The sequence below is a fragment of the Equus przewalskii genome, chromosome 13 (assembly GCF_037783145.1).
Source record: "Equus przewalskii isolate Varuska chromosome 13, EquPr2, whole genome shotgun sequence".
NCBI classification, from domain to species: Eukaryota; Metazoa; Chordata; class Mammalia; order Perissodactyla; family Equidae; genus Equus; species Equus przewalskii.
Genome location: NC_091843.1, coordinates 25,833,581 through 25,849,867, shown reverse-complemented (window position 1 = coordinate 25,849,867; position 16,287 = coordinate 25,833,581).

Here is a 16,287-nt window from a genome sequence, read left to right as displayed (position 1 = left end):
GAGGCCCCGCCCACCTCCCAAGAGGATGCTCCTCCCGCCTAAAGAAGCCCAGTGGAAGAGGAGTGCCGGAGGAGGGGGCGGGGGAGGAGGGCAGGGATTTGGGAAAGGAGTCATCCACCCTTACCTAACAACAGAAATGGCAACAGCGACTACAATGCTGATCATTTTAATAACTAATACTTATTAAGCACTTCACTAAGGGATAGACATTCTTCTAAATGCTTTACCTATATTTTCTCATTTCATCCTATAATTAAATAATAAATCAGGCTCTGAACTAAAGGAACCTGCCTGGGTCACATACCTAGAAAGTGTCAGGTCCAGAGTAAGGACTGGAGCCCAGCTTGCCAGACTTTTTAACCAATACCCTATTGTCACCTCCAGGAGAATACCTACACACCCCCACCTCCTTATGCGTCGCAGGGGCGGGGGCTCCATTTCCCACTGGCTGCACATCTGCTGTAAGGCGTCCTTCAGAGAGCTCCCTTTTCTTAAATTGGAAAAACAAGGAGCAATCACTCAGCTCTAACTGCTTCTTCGCTTTTGTGAGGCTCCAGGGCGAGAGCAGTGGGGATTCTTTTGGAAAGAGGGGAGAGGCGGAGCTTGTGCAACTCCCAGCCGCATTTCATGGGACAGGATGCTGGCGCCAGGACCTTCAGGATAGAACTCCGCAGCTAAAGGCGGCCTTGGGGGTTTCTCTGGTGTTCCATTCTCTGTCATTATCTCTGACAGATGGACGGGCCAAAATTTCCTCCTCTCTCAAAATTATAGCCTTTTGCTCAAGCCATACCACTCTCCGTGCCATCTCCTCATGTGCCACGAGCTTTGCTTAAATGATTTCACCGCTAACTGGTAGCATCTGAGACAGATTTGTCGGGGCCCCTCCCTTACATGGATCCCTTCCCAGGTCCTGTGTGCAATTTTGAATTCGTAATTTTGTATTCTTTTTTCTTAGCGAGGCCCTCTCCACCCCTTACTGCTACTCCCCATCCCCTCCCCAGTGGTATAAGCTTCAGGCTCCACAAAGTCTGGGGGCTTTAGCATCGTTATTTTGTTTTAACTGATTTGGAAGCTGAGGCTCAGAGAGGTAAAGAAAAGCTTGCCCGATGTCAGAGCCCAAACTCTACCCTAGCCAGATCCTTCTATCTCTGAAGCCTGTGGCTTTGACCACCACACTGAATACTTGGTTTGAATCCTGGTCCCACCCTTCGAGTTTCTTGTCCTGAATCAACTGCAACACTCACTGTGGTTTGAGAAATGTCCTCTGTTCACTTGTCTGGCACCATGACGTGGCAGTGTTGCTGGTCCATGGGGCCTGGCAGCGGCATCCTCTGGCCTGCTCACTCACAGCACTGAGATTCCATAATTCGATTCTAATCTCAGATCCCATCCCACTGACAGATCTTTGTTTTCACTCCAGCAACAAGAGCAGTAAATAAGATTGTCAAGGAACTTGAGATGTTTAATTTTTTTTTTTTATGAGGAAGAATGGCCCTTCGCTAACATCTGTTGACAATCTTCCTCTATTTTGTATGGGGGATGCTGCCACAGCATCGCTTGATGAACAGTGTGTAGATCTGTGCCTGGGATCCGAACCCGTGAACCCCAGGCCACCAAAGCAGAAGATGCAAACTTAACCACTACACCACTGGGAAGCCCCTAGAGCTTGAGATGTTTAGACACGAGGCTAGTTCTGGCTTTCCTCTCCAGGGTGTGAGAAGAACCATGACTTAATCTTCAGATCTTTGGGAAAGGGGCCTCAGACTATCGGGATTTGTGTGGTGCCCTTCCCAGGCATCATCAGCTCAAAGGAAACTCGCTGGGCAGTGCCAGCAGACTTGCAGCTTGTTGCACCCCCTTTCAGCAGGCCAGAGGGCTTCTTCCACTATGGGAGCCTCCAAAATAAGCCCTTTGAACACTGGCCCAGGCGTCTGTAGCTCTGGGTTCCACTGTGGCTCTGCCATGAAGCTCTTGTGACCCTGGGAAGTGTACTGCTCCTCTCTTCCCGCCTTGTGAAATGGGTACTAGATGGTAGAGAACTTCCAGAGGACTGAGGACCCCAGGGCCTGTGCTTGTCATCCCCACTGGAGGCTGAGATGCAGGCCCAGCTTCCCTTGGGTTGGGGTATATGCAACTTTTGCGAGGACAGCCTATGCACTTGGTATCTCCATAGACGGCTTTGAATGGGCTTAAATAATGATAATCTTTTATGACCTTTCATGGTAAACAGAGGGCCTTGTTTCCTTCATTCTTTCATGGTGGTTTTGAAAGGTGTGTGTCAGAATCATTTGGGGAGATAATAGAGCACACAGAGACCCAGACTCATTGCAGTAGGGAGACTCTGGGCCTTTGTATTTTCACCAGGTTCCCCAGGTGGTTCTGATACTGGCCCAGGTTTGATGTTCTATGGGGTGGCAGGAACTGCCCCCTGTTTGATGGTTTAGAGAACCGAGGCAGAGAGCTGGGAAATGCTTTGCCTGAGGTTGTGCAATCTGGTGGAAGTGAACACAAGTACTCCTGTGGGCTGGAAGCTGGAGACTCCAGAAGCAACAATGAAACCCCTACCCAGATGGAATTCGTCACCCGGCCCTTGTTCCCCACGTGCCTCCATATAGCCTGTGGCTGCTTACCGTGGCTCTTCCCCCTGCCTAGATAAGAATAATAATAACTCCCGTGCATTGAGTCTATTCTGAGTGCCTAGCTCTAGGCTAAGTGTGCTATGTAAGGTAGGCACTATTATTACTCTTATTTTACAGATGGGGAAACCCAGACTCAGAGAAGTTACTTCACTTGCCTCAGGCGACTCAGTGCTAGAGGCAGGGCTTGGATTTGAATCCAGGCCTCTTGGAAGGTGCCTCTGAAGCTATAGTGTAGTTACCCTTGTGTTCACCTACTCTGCTAAATGCATATTAGAAACTCCAAATAATTACAGTGAAAAAAAAAAAAAAAAACCCTTCCATGCACATAGTTTCTGTGGTTCAAGACTGGGATTTCATGTATCAATCAAATTTCCAAATGAATTTTAGGGACTGGCGTAGATGGCCAAATTCTCGTTTTTCTCTGGAAGGATCTTAAAAGTATCACTATCATTTCTTAAAAGAAAGAATATTTCGACTTCAAAAAGCTGGAAGGACGTAAGCTCAGGAGAAAGGACCATGTTCGCAATGCTAAGAGCGCTCGCTCCTCCCTTCCCAGCAGGTTGCTGAGCTGCGCCATGGGGATCCCCATCCGTGAAACGCTGCTGAGGGTCTCCCCTCTCGAGGCAGGAGTGAGGAGTAAGTGAGAACAGGGGCAAGTACAGTGCCTGGGTCACAGTCGGGGCCCCACAGAGGGGAACTACTTTTATTCTCTCATTTTATCACTAGGGGGACCTGAAAGGTCATCTCGTTGAGCTGCACTCTCTCTCCAGTCGGGGAACTGAGGCCCAGGAGGGGAGGGGACACAGTGAGTTAACAGTGGTGCCATGGCGGACCGAGACTGTAACCCAGCTCAGGTGTCTTGGTTTCCAAGCCCCGTCACTCTTACCACTTCCAGGTGCCTTAAAATGCAGGGCCAATGGGAAGATTCCTTCACTTAGCCAATGTTGACCAAGTGCCCACCATGTGCCAAGTGCTATGGCAGGAACTGGGGAGAACGTGATGAGCAAACAAAACGAGTGCCTGTGTCTTAGCTAGAGCTGTATAACAGAAGACCACAGGACAAACAGTGCAAGCACAGGGAGCAGCAAATCAGATATCCATGGAGCAAAGGGCAGTGTTTAGTGGAGAACAAAAAGGTCATTGTGGCTGAGTCTGCTGCTCCAGGGAAAGGGGTGCACAAGGTGAGGCTGGACGAGTGGTGGGATCAGAGCACGCTGGGCCTCATGAGCCATGGTGTGAGTCTAGACTGCATTCTCAGGGCAGTTTGGAGCAGGGGGAGGTTTTAGGCAAGGCGGTGGCATCATCGCTGGCTACCGTGAGGATGTAGATTTTAGGCAAGGAAACTTGGTAGGAAGCTCTTGCTGTCTTCCAAGTGAGAGAAGATGCTGGCTTGGACAAGCGTGGAGGTGGCGAGGATGAAGAACTACTGTGAACATTAAGTAACACAATGAGTGTTAAGTACCTGGCACATAGGAAGTGCTCAATAGATGGTAGCTCTTGTTATGATATCCGCATCATTATCTTCTGCTGAAAACAAACCTAACTGAGTGACTCACATTGGACAGTAGGAGCAGAGTTGACACCCATGACAGGTGAGAGAGGCCCCATTGTGTCCTCATTCCTGTTCACCAGGTGAAGCCACTTGCTGAAGCCACTGACCTTCTCTCCCTGCCCCACTCATCCTCCCTCAGCAAGTTCAGAAACCCAGAAATGTGTCAGAGCCCATACTCACATACAAGAATACATCATCAGGCCACTTAGGGGTTCTGAGGGATGGTTTTTAATTTTATAAATGCCATGGTAAGTCCAGTGGACCTTTAGAGATTAGACCTAATATAATATTTGCATGAAAACTCCTCAAGATGTCATTGACTGGGCCTTTCTCTCTCTCTCTCTGCTTCTGTCTGTCTCTGTCTTTGTCTCTCTCACACACACGCACACACGCATGCTTCTCTCCAAATCCACCTCAGCAGCCCAAGGCCCCATCAGCCCTCACTTGGTCAGCAATCACGTCCTCACTGGTCTTCCTGCCTCCTCTCTTGCTCTTCTGGCGTCCATTCTCCATTCAGATCTTTCTAAACCTCTTCAGTGACTTCCCAGCACACTTGGAAAACATCCAAACTCTTTACCAGCCCAGCACAGCCCCCTACCTGCCTCTGCAGTCCCCTCAGGCTCTGTCCTCTTCATCATGGGACTCGCTGTCCTGGCCTACTTTCAGCTGCTCAAACGTCCTCCCAGGAGGCCTTCTCCCTTACCCTGCTCTGCCTGGAGCACCTGCCAACTCCTTACCCCGCCCTTCTCCCCAGTTTTCCCACGGCTGGCTCCTTCTCTTCTTTTTGGTTCTTGGCTCCAGTGGCCACCTCCTCAAAGTCCTTTCCTCACAAATTTACCTAAATTGCCTCTTCTCTCCCATCCTCGTCATCCCTCCATGACTGCACCCCCATCGTTTCCCTCAAGGCATTTACCACAATTTGGGATTCTTTCTCCTTTATTGTCTGCCTCCTGCACTACACTGTGAGCAGTCTGGCAGATTGTCGCGGACTGAATTTTTTCTGTCCCCCCCAGATTCGTATGTCGAAGCCCTAAGCCCCTAGTGTGACTGTATTTGGAGATGGGGCCTCTAAGGAAGTACAGTCACGTGCCAAATAATGACGTTTCAGTCAGTTAATGACAGGCCGCCTATAAGACAGTGGTCCCGTAAGATGAGTACCATATCGCCTAGGTGTGCAGTAGGCTGCACCACCTAGGTTTGTGTAAATGCACTCTGTGATGGTCACAGAAAGACTAAATCACCTAACAACGCATTTCTCAGAACGTATCCCCATCGTTAGGCGACGTGTGACTGTAATTAAGGTTAAATGAGTTCATAACGGTGAGTCCCTGATCCAATAGTGTCACCAAAACTGAAGTGGATTCCCTCCTGGCGAGTTACATCAGACGCTCCACCAGAAGGAGTTGTCTCACAAAGTAAAGTATATTTGTGGCAAATAGGAGACCATGCGACATCATTTCCAAAGTCATGGCATCCCCAGACAAAGGGAAGCAGGGACTTTTATTTTGGATGGGGAATGAAGATTCAAAAGGGAGAGGTGGGTATTTGCTTGCACAGGCTCAGCTGGGAAACATGCTTCCACATACACTGCAGGTTATGGTAATAAGGCCTAAGCCCCTCTTGGAGAGATCTTAGCATTCAAAATAAGGCAAAGGTCATAGGTGTAGCTCCTATGGTGAGGCTTGGTCTGGTTCAGGGTGCTTGGTGACTGCATCTCCTTAACATAACAAAAGGAAAAAGAACAACTTGGAAAAACAGTTAAAATATCCAAACCCACCCTTGAGTTCCTCAAAGTAACCCGTAGGTGACAGTAGGATTAGTATCCTTATGAGAAGAAACAGCAGCAAGCCAGCAAGCTGTCTTTGCAGCACATCCACCAAGGAAGGCCATGTGAGGAGACCAGGAGAACACACAGGAGACACACATGCCATCTAGAAGCCAGGAAGAGCTCTCACCAGGAACTGACGCTGCCAGAACTTGATCTGGGACTTCCAGTCTCCAGAACTGTGAGAAAACAAATGTCGGTGTTTGAGCTGCCCACCACCACCCCCTCCCCAGCCCCGGCCTGTGGTCTTCTGTTATGCAGCTCTAGCTAAGACACAGGCACTCATTTTGTTTGCTCATCACGTTCTCCCCAGTTCCTGCCATAGCACTTGGCACATGGTGGGCACTTGGTCAATATTGGCTAAGTGAAGGAATCTTCCCATTGGCCCTGCATTTTAAGGCACCTGGAAGTGGTAAGAGTGACGGGGCTTGGAAACCAAGACACCTGAGCTGGGTTACAGTCTCGGTCCGCCATGGCACCACTGTTAACTCACTGTGTCCCCTCCCCTCCTGGGCCTCAGTTCCCCGACTGGAGAGAGAGTGCAGCTCAACGAGATGACCTTTCAGGTCCCCCTAGTGATAAAATGAGAGAATAAAAGTAGTTCCCCTCTGTGGGGCCCCGACTGTGACCCAGGCACTGTACATGCCCCTGTTCTCACTTACTCCTCACTCCTGCCTCGAGAGGGGAGACCCTCAGCAGCGTTTCACGGATGGGAAACCCCACAGTGAGGCTCAGCAACCTGCTGGGAAGGGAGGAGCGAGCGCTCTTAGCATTGCGAACATGGTCCTTTCTCCTGAGCTTACGTCCTTCCAGCTTTGGGAAGTTGAAATATTCTTTCTCTTAAGAAATGACAGTGATACTTTGCCTCCAAGGACCTCCCTGATGACCTGATCTGAGGCAAGTCTCCTCTGCCTGCCTCGTTACTCTCAGTCGCTGCCCGGCTGTTTTCCCTCGCGTTGCTTCTCACCACGTGTAATGATCTTGCTTACGTACTTGTTTCCCCTTCCTGTTTGTCCTCCCTCACTGGGATAGAAGCTCCATGGAAGTGGGAAGGACTTGGTCATCTTTGTGTCCCCATTGCTTAAGCCTGGTCCATGGTAGGCTCTCAAAAAATATTTTGAATGAATCATAAGCATGATGAATGAAGGTGTTATTGTTCCCATTTGCACATGAGGACTAAGGCTCGGAGAGGTAAAGTCTTCGCTGTTGCCTATGTTGGTTTCTTTTGGCTGCTGTAAGAAATTGCCACAAACTCAGTGGCTTAAAACCTCACAGATCTATCCTCTTACAGTTCTGGATGCCAGAAGCCTAAAATTGCCTTCAGTGGGCTAACGTCAAGGTGTTGACAGGGCCTCGTGTCCTCCAGAGGCTCAAGGCTGCAGGGGAGAATCTGTTTCCTGTCTTCTCCAGTTTCTGGAGCTGCATTCCTTGGCACCTGGCCTCTTCCTTCATCTTCATGTAGTGGCTTCTGTCTCTGAATGTCTCCATCCCATGGTTTTCTTCTCTTTTGTCAGTAGTCAAATCTCCCTCTGCCTCCCTCCTATACGGACACTTGTGTTACAGTTTGGGCCCACCTGGATACTCCAGGATAATCTCCTCATCTCAAGATTCTTAATTGATCCCCATCTGCAAAGTGCCATATAAAGTAACACTCACAGATTCTGGAGAGTTGGACATGGACGTCTGGGGCTGTTGGTCACCCTATCACCCTTACATAGCTGATCATCAATCCCAGATCTGTCTGACTTCAGAAGCAAACTGCTGACCTTCAGGCGGTAGTGTTTGCACACAGGCATTTCTCTTCCCTGTCTGGCTAGAGTCCCTAGTGTGTGGCTGTGTGCTCAGTCTCCTCATGTAGTGCTTTCCCTTGGGCTTCAGAGCATTCTCATGCAGTCGGGACTAAAGACCCACATGTGGCTCCTGCGCCAACCCATTTTCCTTTCATATCTACCCTGAGGATAGTGCCGATGGCTCCGGCTCACTCTGACTTCTCCCTTAGTTCCTTATCTACCACTTGATGATTTTGTGATTGTTTTGTCCCTTTCCCCTACTTTCTCCCCCTCCCCCTCTCACTCCCTCTGTCCACCTCCTCTCTCTCTCCTTCCTTCCTTTGTAACTCAGATATCACGGACTTGTAGTACTTGCAGGCACAGACTAGTCTCTTCATTCCACAGATTGTGAAACTGAGGCTCAGAGAGAGGAAGTGAGCAGACACAGAGACACACTGTGTTTGGGATACAGCCAGGAAGAGAACCCAAAATACGGTTCCAAGTTTAGGGATTGACTACAAAAACCTGACATTATCTTTTAAAATTTTTTTTTAAATTATTAATAGACTTTATTTTTCAGAGGAAAAAGAACAACTTGGAAAAACAGTTAAAATATCCAAACCCATCCTTGAGTTCCTCAAAGTAACCCGTAGGTGACGGTAGGATTAGTATCCTTATGAGAAGAAACAGCAGCAAGCCAGCAAGCTCTCTTTGCAGCACATCCACCAAGGAAGGCCATGTGAGGAGACCAGGAAGTTGACCTTGCCCTATGTCTGGGGCCCCATCCCTCAGCTGGGGTCATTGGATTGGGCTCTACGTTGGTAGGAGGACAGGAAGGAGAGATGGTTCCAGGGCTACTTTCCCTCTTTCTCAGGAGCTCCAGAAACAATCCTGGCATTAACTGCCATTGCTAGATTGGGACACACGTGCATGCCTGAACCAGTGATAGCAACTCCGATGGTCCAGGATTAGGTTATCTGTTGACTCCTGGAGCCAGGGACAGAGTCAGCCTCACCAGAATCATGTACATGGCGGGTGGCAGAAGTGGCTTTCCAAAGGAAAATTAGGGAACAATTACCAGAAGAAGGGAGCTTGGATGCTGGGCAGCAGAAACAGATGTTCATCACGTAGGAGAAATAAAACTTGAACATTAGGAGCTGTAATGCAAGGGACGGTGTGGTAAGACCTCTCCACTGACCAGAGCCAAGCACGCTAAAATAACAGGGATGCAGCACTGGAAGTTAATTTGGTGACAGTCATCAGAATTTTAAAAAAGCACATCCCCTTTCACTCAGCAATTCCATTTCTAGGAATCCATCCTATAGAGACATTTGCCCTGCTGTACACGAGGGTGTTTACTGCAGTGTTATCCACACCAGCAAAAGATTAGAGACAACCTGCATGTACATGGAGGGGATAATGACTAAATAAATTACTGTAAGTCCATTGAGTTACTGCAGCTGTTAAAGAGACTCAAATACATCGGGGTATACTGATGTGGAGGCATGTTCAGTATATTTTGTTGTGAATTATGAAATTCTCAACACACTAAGCATAATATCTCATTTTTCTAAAAATAAGAAAGAAACCACACAGAGATACAACCGCCAACAAATACCCACACATAGAAAGCACGCACACATACATACATGCTGCTATGATCTGAATGTTTGTGTCCCCCCAGATTCATATGTTGAAATCCTAATGCCTAAAGTGATGGTATTAGGAGGCGGGGCCTTTGGGAGGTGCTGAGGTCATGAGGGTGGAGCCTCATGAATGGGATTAGTGCCCTTATAAAAGATGCTCGAGAGCTCCCTCGCCCCTTCCACCACGTGATGACACAATGAGAAGTCTGTGACTTGGAGGAGGACCCTCACCCAACCATGCTGCTACCCTGATCTTGGACTTCCAGCCTCCCAGAACTGTGAGACATAAATTTCTGTTGTTTTTAAGCTGTCCAGTCAGTCTGTGGTATTTTGTTATAGCAGCGTGAATGGACTAAGACACACACATATTATATCCATGTTTGTATCTATGTTTGAAAAAGTTCTGAAAGAATTTGCAATATTTCCTCTTACCTTGTAGGAGTCTAAGTGGAGACCTATGAGTGGAAGCAGGGGGGGAATTTCATGTTTTAATTTCAATGCTTTGATTTTTAAAGACACATACACTATTTTTGCAACAAAAGTCAAAATTTTAAAAAGAGTATGTGAAGAATACAGGGGGATCTGATAAAGTGCCAGAAGAAAAAGAGAAAGGTAAGAAGTATGTCTGTGGCTCATGACCCCTCCCAGGAGGAGACAGCACTCTCTGGGAGGAGAGGGGCTGCGTGTTGATCATCTTTGCATTCCTCTTCATTCTTAGCACCGTGTCAGGCATGCAGTAGGTGCCTCTGCTGCACTCAGTCCCCTCCCTGATATTACTGTCAGGGACTGGCTCTCTCCCGACTTCTGGAAGGAGAAATTCAAGTATTGAAGTCTGGTTGCAAGTGCCAACCTCCCATCCACTCACACAGACACATGGAAGGAAGCAGTTCCAAAAAATCCCCCCACATCAAGGTCAACTGCCAGGATTTAGGTTGTGGTCAACCTGTTTGGTTGGCTATAGTTCTCTGCTATAAATTCAGGAAAGAACATGCTACAGAACTGGGGACAATTTTCTTCCTCAAATTTAACTTCTTTTCCCCTCTACCTGCTCATGAGTCCCTGTTCAAAGGGAGGATTATTAAGGCAGAAAAAAAGAGGGAGCCAACTGGGGCCAAAGAAAGAGATCTAGTAGCTAATGGAGTATTTACCCAGACAGGGTGCTCCTGTGGGTACAGGACTCTGCAGTTCCCCAGGACTTAACCCACCCAGAAGCCCACTGATATTAACAACAAACCTGGGAGGAAGAAGGGAAGGGATTATAGTCCCCTGTTACAGATGAGGAACTTGAGGCCAGAGAGGTTTGATAACATGAGCATGGGTGGTTGTGGACAACTAGAAAATCCTCATTCCCAAGATTTCAGTGTCCCATTCACAAAAGTCTGATTCTAGGTCAGCCCTGCCCTCCCTCTTGGCTTTAGCCACAGGTCCACATAGCTAAGGAGTTGAGCACTGTGTGATAACAGGCAGTAGGCATCGGGAGAAAGGTGGTTGGTTGCCATTATCAGCATGACAAAACCTACCACTCTCCTTTGTAGTAAAAGGAGCCATTCTGGCACCAGCCAGGTAGGGTTGATACTCTGCCTAGGGAGAGATGGAGCTTCCATTGCTGTTTTTGGAGAGTAAGAGACTTTGTTGACTTCTACTTCCTTACAAGATGAGTGGGATGCCTTCTTGGCCAAGTATTGCTACTGATCTTATTATTTGCTTTCTCTCTCCTTTTGTGACAATCTACAGCAGGAGTTGGCAAACGATGACCTTTTGGCCAAATCTATCCTGATGCCTGTCTTTGTAAATGAAGTTGTATTGGAACACAGCCATGCGCATTCATTTATGGACAACCAGAAAATTCTCATTCCCAAGATTTCTGTCTCTTTCTATGGCTGCTTTCATGCTCCAACGGCAGAGTTGCTTTGTGGCCACAGGTTGTATGGCCCACAAAAGTTAAAATATTTACTACCTGGCCCTTCATAGAAAATGTTTGCTAACCTCTGAGCTAAGTCAATACAACTTTTTTGAATGTGAACCCTGTGTCTTCTCACTCTTTCACTTTCAGAAATCCACTGGTATTGTAAAGGATTAGTACCTGAATCTTGTGACTTGTTTTACACGTTCCCTGAGGAATTCCTCCACCCGCACCCCATCAGTCATCACTACTTGGCTGGAACAAGGGTCCTCAAGCTCCAATGGGCAGGACAACCACCTGGGCAGCTTGTTAAAGTACTGAGTCCTGGGCCCCACCCTAGAGGGCTGATTTAGGAATTGACTTTTTTCTTACAAATTCCTCACTGATTCGAATGCAGTCATATCAGAGAGTGGGTCGGGCAAATTACTCAGTCCTAGAGCCATAAAACACTTGTCAGACAGATCCTTTTCTTTCTCCAGATCAATGATAACTGTTTAAACCACCATTTCTTCAGCTTCTAACATTTCCACACCATCCTGAGTCACCTAACTTTTGCACAACATCCATGAATGTTTTGGAACTCTCCTGGCTACCCTACCCAACCCACACCCCTAATGAATCTCTCCTGATACAAACAGAGGTGTGAGGAAAACATAAACTTATACTGAAAAGGAGATTTTTAAGAGGCAATTTCTGCAGGAGGCATCTTTTTCTTCTTCTAATGTTCCTGAACGACTCTCAGCTAGCAAATGAGAGGCTAAGAGAAGAGATTCCATTTTTTAAATAGCTTTATTGTTATAATTTACATACCATACAATTCGCCGATTGCAAGTGTACAATTAAATGATTTTAGTAAATTTATGGATAAATGGATTCACACAATACGTGGTCTTTGCATTTGGCTTCTTTCACTCGGCATAATGTTTTTGAGGTTTTTCCATGCTATAGGAGGCATGGATAGTTTGTTCCTTTTGATGCTGGATGATGTTCCATTGTATGGATATGCCACATTTACTTTATCCATTTACCAGTGGATGGACATTTGGACTATTTCTAGTTTGGGTCTATCATGAATAACGCTGCTATGAACATTTGCACGCACATCTTTGTGTGGACATATGCGGGGTTTTTTTTAAGGAAGATTAGCCTTGAGCTAACATCAGCTACCAATCCTCCTCTTTTTGCTGCGGAAGACCGGGCCTGAGCTAACGTCCATGCCCATCTTCTTATACTTTATATGTGGGATGCCTACCACAGCATAGCTTGTCAAGTGGTGCCATGTCTGCACCCGGGATCCAAACCAGTGACCCCTGGGCTGCTGAAGCAGAACATGTGCACTTAACCGCTGCTCCACTGGGCTGGCCCTGGACATGTGTTTTGTTTTCATTTTTCTTGGGTAAATTATCTAGAAGTAGAATTTCTGGGTTGTATGGTAAGCACATGTTTCAGTTTTTGAAAGCTACCGAACTGTTTTTTCAAAGGGATCACACCATTTTACTTTCCCATCAGCAATGTATGAGGGTTCCAGTTTCTATACATCCTTGTCAATATTTGGTATTGTCCATCTCTTTGATTATGGTCATTCTGATGGATGTGTAGTGAAATACCATTTTAAATATAATACAGAATTATAGAATGCTGATACTATTAAGGATCTAAGAGTTTCAACTCTCTTATTTCTGATGAAGCAATGAACTCTAAATGAAGTGAAAGAAATTGCTCGAGGTCACTGAGAAATTTAGTCGGGGTTCTTTCAGTTACTAATGTGAGAAACCCAGCCTAATGTGGCTTGAGCAAAAAGAAAATTGGTCTGGGTAACTGGAAAGTACAATATGGAACCTGTACCAGATACCAGAGGAAGAAGGAGCTCCAGTGATGTCAACAGGCCTTTCCTCCATCTCTTGGTTCCATTTCCTTCTGTTTGAGATGTGCTTCTGCTGTGCAGTCTGAGAATCTGTTTACTACAATACCAGGTGAGTTCATCTGGGTTTAGCAACCCCAGCAGAAAGATTACCCCCATCCTGATATCACTGATCAAAGCCCTTAGATCACATGCCCATCCCAGAATAAAATACTGTGGGTGAGGGATTGAATGCACTGATTTGCCAAACCTGGCTCATGTGCCTGCTCCCGGAGTCAGGGTGGAATCTGCTCCTGATATCAGTTCCCCTACATTAAACCCAGCATATATGGGGTTAAAACCAAAGCACTCATCCCCTTTCCCTGCTTACTCCTTGGATTCCTGGCACCAGAACCCACTATCTACTATGGAGGGAAATAACCAAGAACATCCACCTGTGGATCCCCTTATCTCGCCATCCCCCTTCCTGCAAACAGCCTCTCAAGGCCAAACACAGGCTGGAGGGAAAGCGCCAACCAGCAAGGCCAGAGGCACCCCCCCCCCCCCCCACCATGAGCAGCCACATTCTTCGCAACCTTTAAAAACCCCTTGCCTCCCATCTTTTGGGGAGATGAGACAAATCTGAGGGCTTACTCTCATCTCCTGGCTGATGTCATCCGAAATAAAAACACTTTCCTTGCCATAAGCCTGGTGTTCTGGTTTTATTTGGCCCTTCTTGTGTGGCAGGTGAAGAACCTATGTTTGTATCTGGTAACACTCCTCTGAAATCACACAGACTGGTGATACCAGCTCAACACAAGGTTGACATGAAGGAAGCCATATGGTAGAAAAGAAACCATCTGGTAACTTTGAATGACTTCTGATGAACTAATCCTGACTCATCAGCCTCTTTGAATCTTTGCTTTAGTTGGCCTAGATAAATAAGGGTTTGTCTCTGGGGGATTTGCAGGCTTTGTAGATTTTACGGCCCCTCCCAGCTGCTATAAGTTGACAGCTTTGTTCTTCTGAGTTCCTTAGGAATGTGAGTCTATGCTGATAGCCATCATCAATGACAACTGAAAGATCAGGGTATAGGGTGTTGCTCCAGTCTCTGATGCATATCTAGTAAAAAAAAGGACTATCAGGAACTCGGACTAGATGTCTGTCCCCACCTGGAGACAAATACCCTATATAACCGGCCTGTAGTCTTTGCTCTGTAAGATAGTTTTTTCAGACGTTAGTCGGTCATCTTCCCTCTTGCTAGAAAGCTGTAATAAAGAAACCCTTTCTCTCTTACCATCTTGCCTCCTGACTATTGGCATGTCTTGTGGTGAGCAGATGACCTCCCTTGGCTGGTAAACTGGGAGGGGAGAAAGGGTGGTTCTTTAAGGCAAAATCAAGGCATTGTTTCCAGAAGGAGAGGAAGGATGCTGGAAAGGTGAATCCTCCCAGATGTCCACTCTCCCCAGCTAGCTAGAGGTAATCCTGGAGCTAAAATCCAGTTCTATAGGAACCCCTGCTCAGTGCTGTTCCACCTGAATCAAGATGCTGCCCCTGTCATATAGATGCTACATTAGAGCTCAACAGCACCTTCCTCTGGTTAAGGTGCCCAATAATTGCAGACACACCAACATTCCTGTCCCTACTTGCAAGCAGCTCAGGGGGGTACAGGAGGTAGGAGGCAAAGCCATAGTTGGCCCCATCAACAAGAACGGAGGCCAGCCTGGGGAAACTGTGTTCCAGAGAGAAGTCACTTAAGTCAGGTAGCTGAGGTAATGACAGTGTTTAGGGTTAGGAACCATCAAATGTTTAAATTCTGGCTCTGCCATTTACTAACTGCTTGACTTAGACTGTTACCTAACCTCTCAGAGCCCAAGTATCCTCTCTCGTAAAATGGAGGGAATACTAGTTACTGTCCAGGGTTCTGAGGACGACAGTGACATGGTGTATGGGATGCACTTTGTACATTGCCTGGCCCGCAACCAGCCTCGATCAGTGCCACCTGTACCTAAGGTTGCCATAACCAAGTCTCCTGGATCACAGATCAGTGTTTGCTCAGCTTCCAAGCTGTCAAGACAAGAGATAGTTTAACCTGGCTTGGAGAAAGAAGGGTTCCCTTCATGCCTCTTCTGGCCCTCACAGGAGAAAATAGTGAAATAAGAATCACTGACATTTGTAAAGCACTTGATCTTTTTAAAGTGTGTTCGTCCACATATCCTCACTTTTTCCCACAACATTCTGCAGTGGGTGAGGCTGGACTCTTCAACCGCATGTGAAACGAAGGCTCCCAAGGAGACACAGCCCAGCCCAGATCAGGTGCGAGTAAGTCACGGAACTTGGGAATAGAATTCAGATCTTCTGACTCCATTTCTGTCCTCTCTGTGCAACACCATGGTGGCCTCATAAAAATAGAGAGATTAGCAATGAAAGAGACAAGAATGTCAGTTTAGGGAGTGGAGGGAGAAGTGTCAAGTTGAAAACTGGTCACACTGTTCCAAGGTGCCAGTGGAACTGGGAAAGGTGAGAGAGTCTTGAGGCTGGAACAGATTGTGTAGGGCCTGGTAGGTCCTCACCACAAAGCCCACGAAGCCCAGGATGCTGATCAGGGTGTCCTTGGCAATGGTGAGGGGGCTCATGCCCTCCAAGTAGTAGGTGGTGATCTCCAGGAAGGACAAGATGATGAGGGCCAGCGTGTTGCTGCTCACAGAGCCCACCAGAGAGAGGACCAGGCAGGGGATGAGGATGGCCATGGAACCTGCAGCTGAAGAAGACACCTGGTTTCCCATGGCCCTGGAGGCAAGACATCTACAGTTACAGAGTCCTAGCATGGCGGAGTGTTGGAAAACATTTCACAGGACAACATAGAGAGTCTCCTTGTTTTGCTGATAACGCTCTATGGAGCAGGATATTTTGGCAGGGTAACTTCAATGTGACTATGTTGAGGCTGGGGTTTGATAAAGCTTGAAATCATTAAACTTTTGGTCTTTTATAAAATTATCAAGCAATGTGAGAAAATATTCCTCACCCTGTTCTTGAGCTTTATCTCCCTTTAACCCTGGAGTGTACTTAGGAGTGAGGCACACTCAGGAACAAGGAAAGGAACAAGTCCCTTT